This window comes from Rutidosis leptorrhynchoides, chromosome 7, assembly GCF_046630445.1.
Source record: "Rutidosis leptorrhynchoides isolate AG116_Rl617_1_P2 chromosome 7, CSIRO_AGI_Rlap_v1, whole genome shotgun sequence".
NCBI lineage: Eukaryota > Viridiplantae > Streptophyta > Magnoliopsida > Asterales > Asteraceae > Rutidosis > Rutidosis leptorrhynchoides.
The window spans coordinates 47,055,444-47,070,816 of record NC_092339.1 but is presented as its reverse complement, the minus strand read 5'-3'; positions in this window follow the sequence as shown (position 1 = coordinate 47,070,816).

The window sequence follows — 15,373 nt, the reverse complement described above, 5'->3', positions numbered from 1 at the left end:
TAATCGATCATTTTCCATAATTTTGATAGACCACAAGATTTCATTTTTCATAAATAACCTTACACTCGCAAGTGTATAAAAATCATTCTAATGGTGAACACCTGGTAACCGAACTAACAAGGATGCATATAGAATATCTCCCGCATACTCGCAAGTATGCTATATAACAGCAATCGCAATCACCTTTTAAATCGAAGTACTAAAGCATTCCGTTTTCCAGAATGGGGTTTGTTAGGCCCATAGATCTATCTTTAGGATTCGCGTCAATTAGGGGCCATTTCCCTAATTCTTAGGCTACCAAGCTTGAAGGGCAATATTCGGTATAGTAATCCAACCATAGAATATAGTTTCAAGTACTTGTGTCAAACATTTATAAAAGCAGAGCATGTATTCTCAGTCACACAAAAATATATTGCAAAAGTATTTAAAAAGGGAGCAAATGAAACTCACTATACTGTATTTTGTAGTAAAAATACATATGACGGCATTGAACACGTGTAGGGTTGGTCTCGGATTCACGAACCTATATTAAGTATATATATATATATATATATATATATATATATATATATATATATATATATATATATATATATATATATATATATATATATATATATATATACGTTGGACAATATCTGTCTAACAATTTAGGTCAGGTCATAGTGTATCACAATCCTAATGCTCGAGATCGATATGCAAAAGTCAACTTGACCCAAAATGACTTCCAAAATCTATACATGTTTATTATATAACTTAAATATAGTCATTTTATATATTTAAATATATTTATCAGATTTTATTAAAGTAAATAATAAAAGTCATTTATTAATAAATAAAAATTTATATTAAAGTTTATATATGATGAAAATATACTTTTATATATTTTAAGTAATAAAATTCATAAAGTTCACTTAATATCATAAAAAATATAGTGGTATGTATTATTAATGTAATTATATTACGTGTGGTAAAAATATCTTTGTATCACATATTTATTTGATAAAATAATATTGATAATAATAATGATGGGCAAAAGTTGTAAATAATAATTATTATTGTTCTAATAATAATAATAATAATAATAATAATAATAATAATAATAATAATAATAATAATAATAATAATAATAATAATAATATTTATTTACTAATGATGATTATAATAAAATGATAATTCTAATCATGATAATTTTTATAATAACGATACTTTTTAATATTAACTATAACAATAATAAAATTTTATATAAAAATAATAATTCTATTCAAAATGATAATTTTTAATAATAATACTAAAATGATACTAATAATAATAATGATATTTTATAATAACAATGATATTTCTATTAAAAATGATAATTTTAATAAAAATGATAGTTTTAATATTAATTATACTTTTAATAATAAAAATAATGATAAAAATAATGAAAACGATATTTTTATCTAATTCAATATCTTACAATATTTTAATTTCATCATGATACTTATACTCATTATTTCCTAATCAATTTGTTTAATAGCTTTTAGTCGTCTTTTATGTCGTAATCATAATAATGATAATAATAGTAATTATAATAATTAGATGATACTAATATTAGTTTTAATTATAAAGATACTAATAATAATTATTATAATAATACTAATGATAATACTAATAATTATTATAATGATAATAATAATAATAATAATAATATTAATAATATTAATAATAATATTAATAACCTTGATGATAATAACAATAGTATTAATAATAAAAATAACAATTTAAATGATAATACTTATATTGATAACGATAATGACAATAATAATAATTATTATTAGATAATAATAATAATGACGATAATAATAATGATGATAGTAATAATAATAATAATAATAATATTAGAATTAATAATATTAGAATTAATAATAATTCAGTTGGCCATAACTTTTAATCCGTTCATCAAAACCATACGATATCTAAATGAAAAGTTATTAATTTTTCGCCAGCTTTCCAACGACATGCATATCATATTTCTTATCTCAGTAGCATATATATTAAATTCATGATTTATCATAAACTATCTAACAACAATATTAAGCATACAGGCATGCATAATCATATATACTCGAGCACTAGTCAGGGATACACTATTAATATATAAAAGATAAGGTATGATTGCTCACGTATCAATATTGAGATTCAATATTGCAGGAAAGTACGTAGACGCAACGGAGATGATAAACACTAGATTAACCTCATGAGCATACTCCCGAACAATACCCATAACCTCCTTAGCTATAACCCGTAATTCCTTAACTCTATCCCGCTCGAAAAACCCGTTTGAAATTACTCACTCAAGACCTTGTCGTAGTATTTTATGTAATAATAATAATACTAATACTAATAATAATATTAAGATTAATAATAATAATAATATTAATCTTAATAATTATAATCATATAAATAATAATAATATAAATATCAGAGGGAGTAATATAGATGTAAGTATGTGTGTGAGTCGAAACCAGTGAAACGAATTGAATTTATAGACATTTCCTGAACTCACACTCCATGCGATCGCATGGAGTTTACATGTTAATCTCATGTGATTGCATGAGCTTAACTTACAGCTCATATTCCACTAATTATGGCTGCCGACACTCGTTTTAATATTTAATATATATATATTTATTTAATTTATATAATTATATATATATATATATATATATATATATATATATATATATATATATATATATATATATATATATATATATATATATATATATATATATATTATATAATATTTATGTGCATAGTTAACTTGTAAATTTAGTTCCAATGACTCGTGCGTTGACACTCGACTAATGTCCCGGTTCTGGTTTTTCGAACGTTGTTTCGTACTCTATAGAATCTTGTACTTTACGTTTCGTGTAATGTACCTTTATAAATAACAAGATGCAAATCAATGAAAAACTATCCCACTCGAAGTGTAACGTATTCACTTGAGTGTTTTGGTCATTTGCTTCTTTAAATCATCGACTCGTTATATATTAATACAAAATTATTTTAAATCAAAACGTTTTCTGAAAAAATTTAATATTATATTTTATCGCATTGTAAAATATGTATAAGCTTTCATTTAAAGATATAAATTTATACAAATAATATAGAATTGAAATATTTATTTAATAATATAATATTTTAATTTTTTTTCAAAAGTATTTATATTTCAAAATTCATTTATAATCGTTTAAAGAATAGAAAATATTATATCATAACACGTTTACGTTTTTGAAATTATATATATATATATATAAATAAATAAATAAATATATATATATATATATATATATATATATATATATATATATATATATATATAAGTTATAATACAAACTTTAATTAAGTTCTTCAAAACTTATAAACAAATTATCTTATAAAATGATTCAATAATAAAGTTCTTTTTAAGCTGAAAACGTTTTTAGTACGTTTGAAACTAAATCAAATAATTATGATAATTTTGTTTTCCAAAACTAAATATATTTAAGAATCATTTTGTTAAAAGGTTAAAATAATGGAAATGGTTATATCATAAAATGTTTTAGAAAAAAATAAAAATTATATATACTCATAGTAGGTTTCAAGTTTTTAAATATCAAGGTTACGAGAAAATTATGGTGAAGCATGTATTGGAAATCAAACAGGAATCTCCACTAACTTTTGTCTGACTCTCGTTAGGTGACACTTTGTTCTCACTTGTAAATCACTTTACCATTTATTCCAAATACCGTTAAGAAGGAACAATTTCTCAAATCAACGTGGACCTCACAACAAAGACTCATAGCCATATCACATTGTATCTGATAAATCAATCATTTAATATTATCTTCTAATTCCATCGATAATCATATTGAAACAAATACGTTCATGTAAAGTATTATACATTTAATACTTTGTTAATATTTTCAAGTTATAATATATATACATATACATAAATAATCATATCCATTTATATAATGGTCCGTGAATCGTCGGAATTTGATCGAGGTTAAATGAATGTATGAACATAGTTCAACATTTTTGAAATTCATTTTAACAAACTTTGCTTATCGTATCGGAATAATATAAAGATAAAGTTTAAATTTGGTCGGAAATTTCCGGGTTGTCACAATATTTTTCGAAACGAGACCTCTAAAGCCTTCAATTTTGCCTTGTTAGACGCTTTTTTTACCGTTTTCAATTTCTCTCATATTATTCCTTTTGTGTATGCATAATTTTACATGGTACATATAGTTTTAAGGCCTATTATTTCATTCACAATGTAATTATGTATAACACATATAATTTTGAATCTAATGTTGCTTCATTAAACATGCTTTTTAAATCACAAAAATACGCCACCAAATGAAGTAACATTTGGCGGCGCATCACCTTTGGTTTCAAATTGTGCTGAAATTTTCCAGATCACTCTAAAACGACACTAACATCAAGAATCTCGAAAAGTATCTTGCCATTCGAGGTCATCAGGATGCCGAAAAAAGACATTTCACTCATTTTTAATGTTCTATTTGAACGTTTTCAATTTATATCGTATTATTAGTTTTATGTATGCATGACTTAGCATGGTATATATAGTTTTAAGGCCTATTATTTCACTATCAATGTAATTATGTATAAGGCATATAATTTCGAATTTAATGTCACTTCATTAAACACGCTTTTTAAATCATTGATATGCGCTACCAAAAAGAGTAGCATTTGGCGGCGCATAACCTTCGGTTTCAGATTGTGCTGAAATTCTCAATATCACCCTAAAATGGCCGAACGAGCAAGACTCTCTAAACGTGCTTGCCATTCGAGGTCATATAGATTCTGAAAAAGACATCTTTCCTGGCAAATTTTCACCATGCACCAAGTACCACCGATGGTTCGTGGTGCTTGGTGTTTTGTGTCTTTGGCCAAAATGTTATATCTATCGTATCTTTTAACTCGTAACTCCAATTTAGTCACCGTTTTTTTTTAAATTGTGTATTTTTCGAGATTTATCCGTTGGCAAACTGCCATATGCAGTTTGACCCAAATATTTTTTGGAATGAGACCTCTAAAGCCTTCAATTTTGCCTTTTTAGACGTTCTTTGGACCGTTTTCAATTTCTTTCATATTATTCCTTTTGTGTATATATGACTTTGCATTGTACATATAGTTTTAAGGCCTATCATTTCATTCACAATGTAATTATGTATGAAACATATAATTTTGAATCTCATGTCACTTCATTAAACACGCTTTTTAAATCACAAAGATGAGCCGCCAAATGCAGTAACATTTGGTGGCGCATCACCTTTGGTTTCATATTGTACTGAAATTCTCCAGGTCACCCTAAAACGACCCTAACGTCAAGAATCTCGGAAAGTGTCTTGCCGTTCGAGGTCGTCAGGATGCCGAAAAAAGACATTTTACTCATTTCTAATAATCTCTTTGAACGTTTTCAATTTATATCATTTTATTAGTTTTGTGTATGCATGACTTAGTATGGTATATATAGTTTTAAGGCGTATTATTTCACTCACAATGTAATTATATATAATGCATATAATTTTGAATCTAATGTCACTTCATTAAACACGCTTTCTAAAACATTAATATGCGCCGCCAGATGGAGTAGCATTTGGCGGTGCATAACCTTCGGTTTTAGATTGTGCTGAAATTCTCAAGATCACCCTAAAAGGGCCGAACGAGCAAGACCCTCTAAACGTGCTTGCCATTCGAGGTTGTATAGATTTCGAAAAAGACATCTTTCCAGCCAAATTCGCACCACGCACTAAACACCACCGACGGTTCGTGGTGCTTGGTGTTTTGTGTCTTTGGCCAAAATGTTAGATATATCGTATCTTTTGACTCGTAGCTCCGATTTAGTCACCGTTTTTTTTAAATCATGTATTTTTTTGAGATCTATCCGTTGGAAAACTTCTGTAGGCGGTTTGTCCCAAATATTTTTTTGAAACGAGACCTCTAAAGCCTTCAATTTTGCCTTTTTAGACGCTCTTTTGACCGTTTTCAATTTCTTTCATATTATTCCTTTTGTGTATGCATGACTTTTCATGGTACATATAGTTTTAAGGCCTATTATTTCAGTCACAATGTAATTATGTATAACACATATAATTTTGAATCTAATGTCACTTCATTAAACACGCTTTTTAAATCACAAAGATGCGCCACCAAATGGAGTATCATTTAGCGGCGCATCACCTTTGGTTTCAGATTGTGCTGAAATTTTCCAGATCACCCTAAAACGATCCTAACATCAAGAATCTTGGAAAGTGTCTTGCCATTGGAGGTCGTCATGATGCCGAAAAAAGACATTTTACTCATTTCTGCTGTTCTCTTTGAACGTTTTCAATTTATATCATATTATTAGCTTTGTGTATGCATGACTTCATATGGTATATATAGTTTTAAGGCCTATTATTTCACTCGCAATGTAATTATGTATAACGCATATAATTTTTAATCTAATGTCATTTCAGTAAACACGCTTTTTAAATCATTAATATGCGCCGTCAAATGGAGTAGTATTTGGCGGTGCATAACCTTCGGTTTCAGATTGTGCTGTAATTCTCAAGATCACCCTAAAACAGCCGAACGAGCAAGACTCTCTGAACGTGCTTGGCATTCGAGGTCATATAGATTCCGAAAAAGGCATCTTTCTTGGAAAATTCGCACCACTTACCGAACACCACCGACGGTTCGTGGTGCTTGGTGTTTTATGTCTTTGGACAAAATGTTAGATCTATCGTATCTTTTGACTCGTAGCTCCGATTTAGTCTCCATTTTTTAAATCGTGTATTTCTTTCGAGATCAATCTGTTAAATATTTTTTGAAACGAGACCTCTAAAGCCTTCAATTTTACTTTTTTAGACGCTCTTTTGACCGTTTTCAATTTCTTTCATATTATTCCTTTTGTGTATGCATGACTTTGCATGGTACATATAATTTTAAGGCCTATTATTTCACTTACAATGTAAATGTGTATAATACATATAATTTTGTATCTAATGTCACTTCACTAAACACGCTTTTTATATCACAAAGATGCGCTGCCAAAAGGAGTAACATTTGGCGGCGCATCATCTTTGGATTCAGATTATGCTGAAATTCTCCATATCACCCTAAAAAGACCCTAACATGAAGAATCTCGGAAAGTGTCTTGCCGTTCGAGGTCTTCAGGATGCCGAAAAAAGACATTTTACTCATTTCAAATATTCTCTTTGAACTTTTTCAATTTATATCGTATTATTAGTTTTGTGTATGCATGACTTAGCATGGTATATATAGTTTTAAGATCTATTATTTCACTCATAATGTAATTATGTATAACGCATATAATTTTAAAATTAAAATCACTTCATTAAACAAACTTTTCAAATCATTAATATGCGCCGCCAGATGGAGTAGCATTTGGCGGCGCAGATCCTTCAGTTTCAGATTGTGCTGAAATTCTCAAGATTCTCTGAACGTGCTTGCCATTCGAGGTCGTATAGATTCCAAAAAAGAAATCTTTCCTGAAAAATTTGCACCACGCACCAAACACCACCGACGGTTCATGGTGCTTGGTATTTTGTGTCTTTGGCCAAAATGTTAGTTCTATCATATCTTTTGACTCGTAGCTCCGATTTAGTTACCGTTTTTTGTAAATCGTGTTTTTTCGAGATCTATCCACTGGCAAACAGCCGTAGGCGGTTTGTCCCAAATATTTTTCGAAACGAGACCATTAAAGCCTTCAATTTTTCTTTTTTAGACGCTCTCTTGACCGGTTTCAATTTCTATCATATTATTCCTTTTATGTATGCATGACTTTGCATGATACATATAGTTTTAAGGCCTATTATTTCACTCACAATGTAATTATGTATAACACATATAATTTTGAATCTAATGTCACTTCATTAAACACGCTTTTTAAATAACAAAGATCCGCCGCCAAATGGAGTAACATTTGGCGGCGCATCACCTTTGGTTTCAAATTGTGCTGAAATTCTCCAGATCACCATAAAACGTCCCTAACATCAAGAATTTCAGAAAGTGTCTTGCCATTCGGGGTCGTCGGGATGCCGAAAAAAGATATTTTACTCATTTCTAATGTTCTCTTTGAACGTTTTCAATTTATATCGTATTATTAGTTTTGTGTATGCATGACTTAGCATGGTATATATAGTTTTAAGGCCTATTATTTCACTCGAAATGTAATTATGTATAATGCATATAATTTCGAATCTAATGTCACTTCATTAAACACACTTTTTAAATCATTAATATGGGCCGCCAGATGGAGTAGCATTTGGCGGCGCATAACCTTCGGTTTCGGGTTGTGTTGAAATTCTCAAGATCACCCTAAAACGGCCGAATGAGCAAGACTCTCTTAACGTGTTTACACTCGAGGTCGTATAGATTCTGAAAAAGACATCTTTCCTTGCAAATTCGCACCACGTACCAAACACCTCCGACGGTTCGTGGTGCTTGGATTTTTGTGTCTTTTGCCAAAATGTTAGATCTATCGTATCTTTTGACTCGTAGCTCCGATTTAGTCATCATTTTTTTTAAATCGTGTATTTTTTCGAGTTCTATCCGTTGACAAACTGCCGTAGGCGGTTTCTCCAAATTGTTTTTCGAAACAGGACCTCTAAAGCGTTCAATTTTACCTTTTTAGAAGCTCTTTTGACCGTTTCTAATTTCTTTCATATTATTCCTTTTGTGTATGCATGACTTTGCATGGTACATATAGTTTTAAGGCTTATTATTTCACTCACAATGTAATTATTTTTAACACATATAATTTTGGATCTAATGTCACTTCATTAAACACATTTTTTAAATCACAAAGATGCGCCGCCAAATGGAGTAACATTTGGCGGTGCATCACCTTTGGTTTCAAATTGTGCTAAAATTCTCCAGATCACCCTAAAACGACCCTAACATCAAGAATCTCGAAAAGTGCCTTGCCATTCGGGGTCGTCAGGATGCCCAAAAAAGACATTTTACTCATTTCAAATGTTCTCTTTGAACGTTTTCAATTTATATCGTATTATTAGTTTCGCGTATGCATGACTTAGCATGGTATATATAGTTTTAAGGCCTATTATTTCACTCGCAATGTAATTATGTATAACGCATATAATTTCGAATCTAATTTCACTTCATTAAACACGCATTTTAAATCATTAATATAGGCCGCCAGATGGTGTAGCATTTGGCGCCGCATAACCTTCGGTTTCATATTGTGCTGAAATTCTCAAGATCACCCTAAAGCTGCCGAATGAGCAAGACTCTCTGAACTTGATTGCCATTCGAGGTCGTATAGATTCCGAAAAAGACATCTTTCCTGGAAAATTCGCACCAGCACCAAACACCACCGACGGTTCGTGGTGCTTCGTGATTTGTGTCTTTGGCCAAAATATTAGATCTATCGTATCATTTGACACGTAGCTCCGATTTAGTCACCGTTTTTTTAAATCGTGTATTTTTACGAGATCTATCCGTTGGAAAAATTTCGTAGGCGGTTTGTCCCAAATATTTTTCGAAACGAGAGCATTAAAGCCTTCAATTTTGCCTTTTTAGACGCTCTTTTGACCGTTTTCAATTTCTTTCATGTTATTCCTTTTTTGTATGCATGACTTTGCATGGTACATATAGTTTTAAGGCTTATTATTTCACTCACAATGTAATTATGTATAACACATATAATTTTGAATCTAATGTGACTTCATTTAAAACGCTTTTTAAATCACAAAGATGCGCCGCCAAATAGAGTAACATTTGGCGGCGCATCACCTTTGGTTTCAGATTGTGCTGAAATTCTCCAGATCACCATAAAAAGACCCTAACATCAAGAATCTCGGAAAGTGTCTTGCCGTTCAAGGTCGTCAGGATGCCGAAAAAAGACATTTTACTCATTTCTAATGTTCTCTTTGAAAGTTTTCAATTTATATCGTATTATTAGTTTTGTGTATGCATGACTTAGCATGGTATATATAGTTTTAAGGCCTATTATTTCACTCGTAATGTAATTATGTATAACGCATATAATTTTGAATCAAATGTCACTTCATTAAACACGCTTTTTAAATCATTAATATGCACCGCCCATGGAGTAGCCTTTGGCGGTGCATAACTTTCAGTTTCAGATTGTGCTGAAATTCTCAAGATCACCCTAAAATGGCCGAACGAGCAAAACGCTCTGAACATGCTTGCCATTCGAGGTCGTATAGTTTCTGAAAAAGACATCTTTCCTTGCAAATTCGCACCACACACCAAACACCACCGACGGTTCGTGGTGCTTGGTGTTTTGTGTCTTTGGCCAAAATGTTAGATCTATCGTATCTTATAACTCGTAGCTCCGATTTATTCACCTTTTTTTTAAATCATGTATTTTTTCGAGATCTATCGGTTGGAAAACTGCCGTAGGCAGTTTATCCCAAATATTTTTCGAAACGAGACCTCTAAAGCCTTCAATTTTGCCTTTTTAGACGCTCTTTTGACCGTTTTCAATTTCTTTCATATTATTCTTTTTGTGTATGCATGACTTTGCATGGTACATATAGTTTTAAGGCCTATTATTTCACTCACAATGTAATTATGTATAACACATATAATTTTGAATCTAATGTCACTTCATTAAACACGCTTTTTAAATCACAAAGATGCGCCGCCAAATGGAGTAACATTTGGTGGCGCATTACCTTTGGTTTCAGATTGTGCTGAAATTCTCCAGATCACCCTAAAATGTCCCTAACATCAAGAATCTCGGAAAGTGTCTTGCCATTCGGTGTGACGACCTGGAAATTTCTGACCAAATATAAACTTGATCTTAATATGAAATCGACACGATAAGCAAAGTCTGTAATGTTGAGTCTAGAAAATTCTGGAACTGCTTATGTGAATTCAGTTAACCTTGACTATTCCCGACGATTCACGAACAATTGTGTGTAAATAAATAAGTAAATAAAAAAAGAAAAAAAATTATATATGTAAATATAAAAATAAGTATATAGCTTAAGTTGAATTAATATCATTTAATCATTTAAATTAAATATGTAAAGTAATATACAAAATCATTAAGATGTTAATAAAATAAAAATATACAGATATATATATAAATCCTACACACAATTAATATAATATGAATGTTGTAATAAATCTATACACATAAAAATATAGGAATTCAATGTATAAGTATTATTATATGTAATAACTCGATTATATATTGTTTGATTATTAAACATTACATAAGTAGTAAATTTATAAAATTTATATATTAAATGTAATTACAAGTTTAATTATAGTTATTACACTATTTTTACATCCATTATTATTATTAATAGTAATATCAGTACTATTAAAATTATTATTTATTTGACATATATAATTTAGTAGTATAAGTAATGGTATTATTATTATTATTATTTTTATATTAAACCTATTATTATTTTCTATTATTATTGTTATTAATATTAACAATTCTTATTATTATCATTAAGATATTAATAATTAATAACATTAATTAAAAATCAGATTATATAAGCAAACCTAGTCACAGATGTATATAATTATACAGAATATTGTTATATACATCTGATATACGAAATACAGAAATACATATTTAAATACAGATATATTTTATATAAATACATATACTAATATACAAATACAGTCCTATATAGATACGTATACATAGATGAATATATAACTGAGTATTCTGTTTCCTTTCACAATCAGACTTTATTGGATTTATGCTTCTGTCTAGTCGATTCTATATCAAATTCATTTAATTAGATGATTTGTTAACAACCATATCATACTTTACGTTATTTTATTTTATTTTCTGTACGATTCATGATCCTTGTCGATTTACTTTGCTACAAAACAATGGAGAAAGATTATGGTACTGTGTTAATATCTGAATTATGTCCCATATAATACCTACTGCATTCAGTAAATAAATTAAAAACCAAAAACTAAAAGTGTATAGGTCGACACCCTCTGTTTGAAACCCAAACTGCAAAGGCACGAATTCGAATCCCATTCAAAAATCCATAAATGTAGAAGGGTTCTAAATCATGTCGTGAAACTTTCTTCAAAACCTCAAATCCCAATTCTTCCTATTAAGTGTTAATTTTTCGAGTCAAACTTTCGTTCTAAAAAGTCAAAGCTGTTGTTCATCGAGAAATTTGAAACCATGTTGATGTTTCTGGATCAATTGGTGATTTAGGAAGATTCTATGAGCGATTTACAACATAATTTATGTTGTAACTATAAGCTAAAACAGTCTTGAACTCAAAATCAAGGTTGGAGTTCATATAGTTCTTAACGAGTTCTGCTGCTGGCATATTTCGTTTAATTCCTTTTTGTTGTCGGACAAAAACAACCACAATGGATTGTTTCATTTCTATATCACACCCTAATCCAAAAATTAAATTCGTGGTTATGGTTAAGTTGGATTTGGTCAAATGGGTTGTAGAAGATGAAGAGGAACCAGATAGATATATAGGATATATCGTTTAATACGAGTATTGAAACAGAAAACTAAGCAGAAGAGCATTGGTTTGTTAGAGTGTCGGGTTAACGTGAGGTCAGAGGTTTGAGTACCTGGAGGGACTGTATTTTTTTTAGATCAATTTTCTTAAGGTAGTCTCATCTTTTTATTATTATTATTACTATTATTATTAATTATTATTTACTATTATTGTGTTAGTTGTTATTATTATTAATTATAGGATCATTGTTATTATTAATGAAAAGTATGATATTATTATTATTATTACTAGTATTATCAATTAAAATTTTTAGTATTATCATGACTAACATTATTATTATTATTAATAGTATTATTATCGTAGTTATCATCATTAGTATGATTATGAACATGTTAACAACATTCATGTTACGAAATTTATAACAAAAGCAATATGATAAAAATTATCGAAAATGGTTATAATTAATTGAATACAAGTGCAATTATGAAATCGATTATGAATTTAAGTTATAAAATAGGTAGTCATAAGTAAATATCAGTATTATTATTAGTAGTATTATTATCATTTTAGTTATTAAGATAAATATTAGTGTTATTATTATTATTAGAAAATCATTATTATTATCAAAACTATTTTTTTTTAAACAAATAAATATACTGTGCATAAAATATACTTATTACATATATTCTAATTATATTAATATTTTACATAACTATATATATATATATATATATATATATATATATATATATATATATATATATATATATATATATATATAACCTATTAATATTATTTATATAAATACTTACATATAACAAACAATTGATTTTTAATTATAACACTAACCAAATATATATATATATATATATATATATATATATATATATATATATATATATATATATATATATATATATATATATATATATATATATATATATATATATATATATATATATATATATGGATACATTAATGTAACAATATAGATTTTAATCATTTTAAAACATATATACAAAATAAATATATATAACATATAATTTATTAATATAAAAATTATATCATCAATAATAATATATATAAATTTGTTCGATTACGATTGTATGTTTTAATATAAATACAATTGATATAGGTTCGTGAGCCCGAGATCAACCCTACAATTGTTCAATGTCGTCATATGTATTTTTACTACAAAATACATTAGGTGAGTTTCATTTGCTCCCTTTTTAATTGCTTTTGCAATATATATTTTTGGGCTGAGGATACATGCGCTGCTTTTATGTTTGACGAAATAGACACAAGTACTTAAAATATATTCTACGTTGAGTTGTACCACCCTGCATATCTTCCCTAATAGTTTGGTAACTAATATTTACATGTTGGAAGAACATGTAAGCACGAATCCTATTGATAGATCTATCGGGTTTGACCACCCCAACCGGGCTAGTCGCTCTAGTATCGTAAACGGTTGCATAGTACTTCATTTTTGCTACACTTGCGAGTGTAGGTAGATTTCATAATAAAGGGAATATGCCACATTAATAGTTATGTATGGTTACCGAAGCGCTCAACAACTTATAGAATACTTTTATACACTTGCGAGTATATATATATTTATAAACGGAAATCTTGTGGTCTATTGATATATTGAAATGATTGATATGATAAACCTATGAACTCACCAACCTTTTGGTTGACACTTTTAAGCATGTTTATTCTCAGGTATGAAAGAAATCTTTCGCTGTACATTTGCTCATATTACATGGAGTTGTTTATGGCATATTTAAGTCAGTACCTCGCAATGGAACCAAATGTTGAAGACTTCGTCCAGGAGGATTAGGACGGGTCATCACATTCGGGGTCGTCAGGATGCCGAAAAAATACATTTTACTCATTTCTAATGTTCTCTTTGAACGTTTTCAATTTATATCGTATTATTAGTTTCGTGTATGCATGACTTAGCATGGTATATATAGTTTTAAGGCCTATTATTTCACTCGCAATGTAATTATGTATAACACATATAATTTCGAATCTAATATCACTTCATTAAACACGCCTTTTAAATCATTAATATGGGCCGACAGATGTGTAACATCCCAACCCGTATTAAAACCGGCCCAATAAAATTTTTCCTTTTAATACGCTTTAAATAATACTTTAGTTAATTGTCCAAACGGACATACACGACCCGACTAGTTTAGTTTCCAACCAAAACCGAGCATGGTGATTTGGGACTACCCTACCCAAATCCTAATCGAGTACAAAAGCAAGATCTTCTAAAGCAACCTAGCCAAGATCTCTAATCCCCAAGCTCACCCGAGCCGCCAAGCATGCGAACCTATAAAAATATCAACAACGATAGGGTAAGCTAACGCTTAGTGAGTGGAAATATACTACATACATATATATGCATAAAATGGACACGCCACAAAATATCAAATACCGCATACCGGAGCATCCAAGCCTAAAGGCAAGCTAATACTAAGCATACCGTACGATCACTAAGCAACGAGCTAAAGATACATCAACAAAATATAAGTTCACCAACGACGATATGAACAACGCCAATGAGCTACACCCGAAGGTTTAGCTACACCACAACAATACTTTAATATATATATATATATATATATATATATATATATATATATATATATATATATATATATATACACACAACAATACGACAAACATCGATGTTCACAACATCCATAGTACTCAAGATCTCATGGCTAGCCCAACGAATGGTATCGTCAACATCGAACTTAAATCCCATTCGCCTATATTAATGTGGTATCGTCAACACCGAACTTTAAACCCACATATGAGGTATCGTCAACAACGAACTT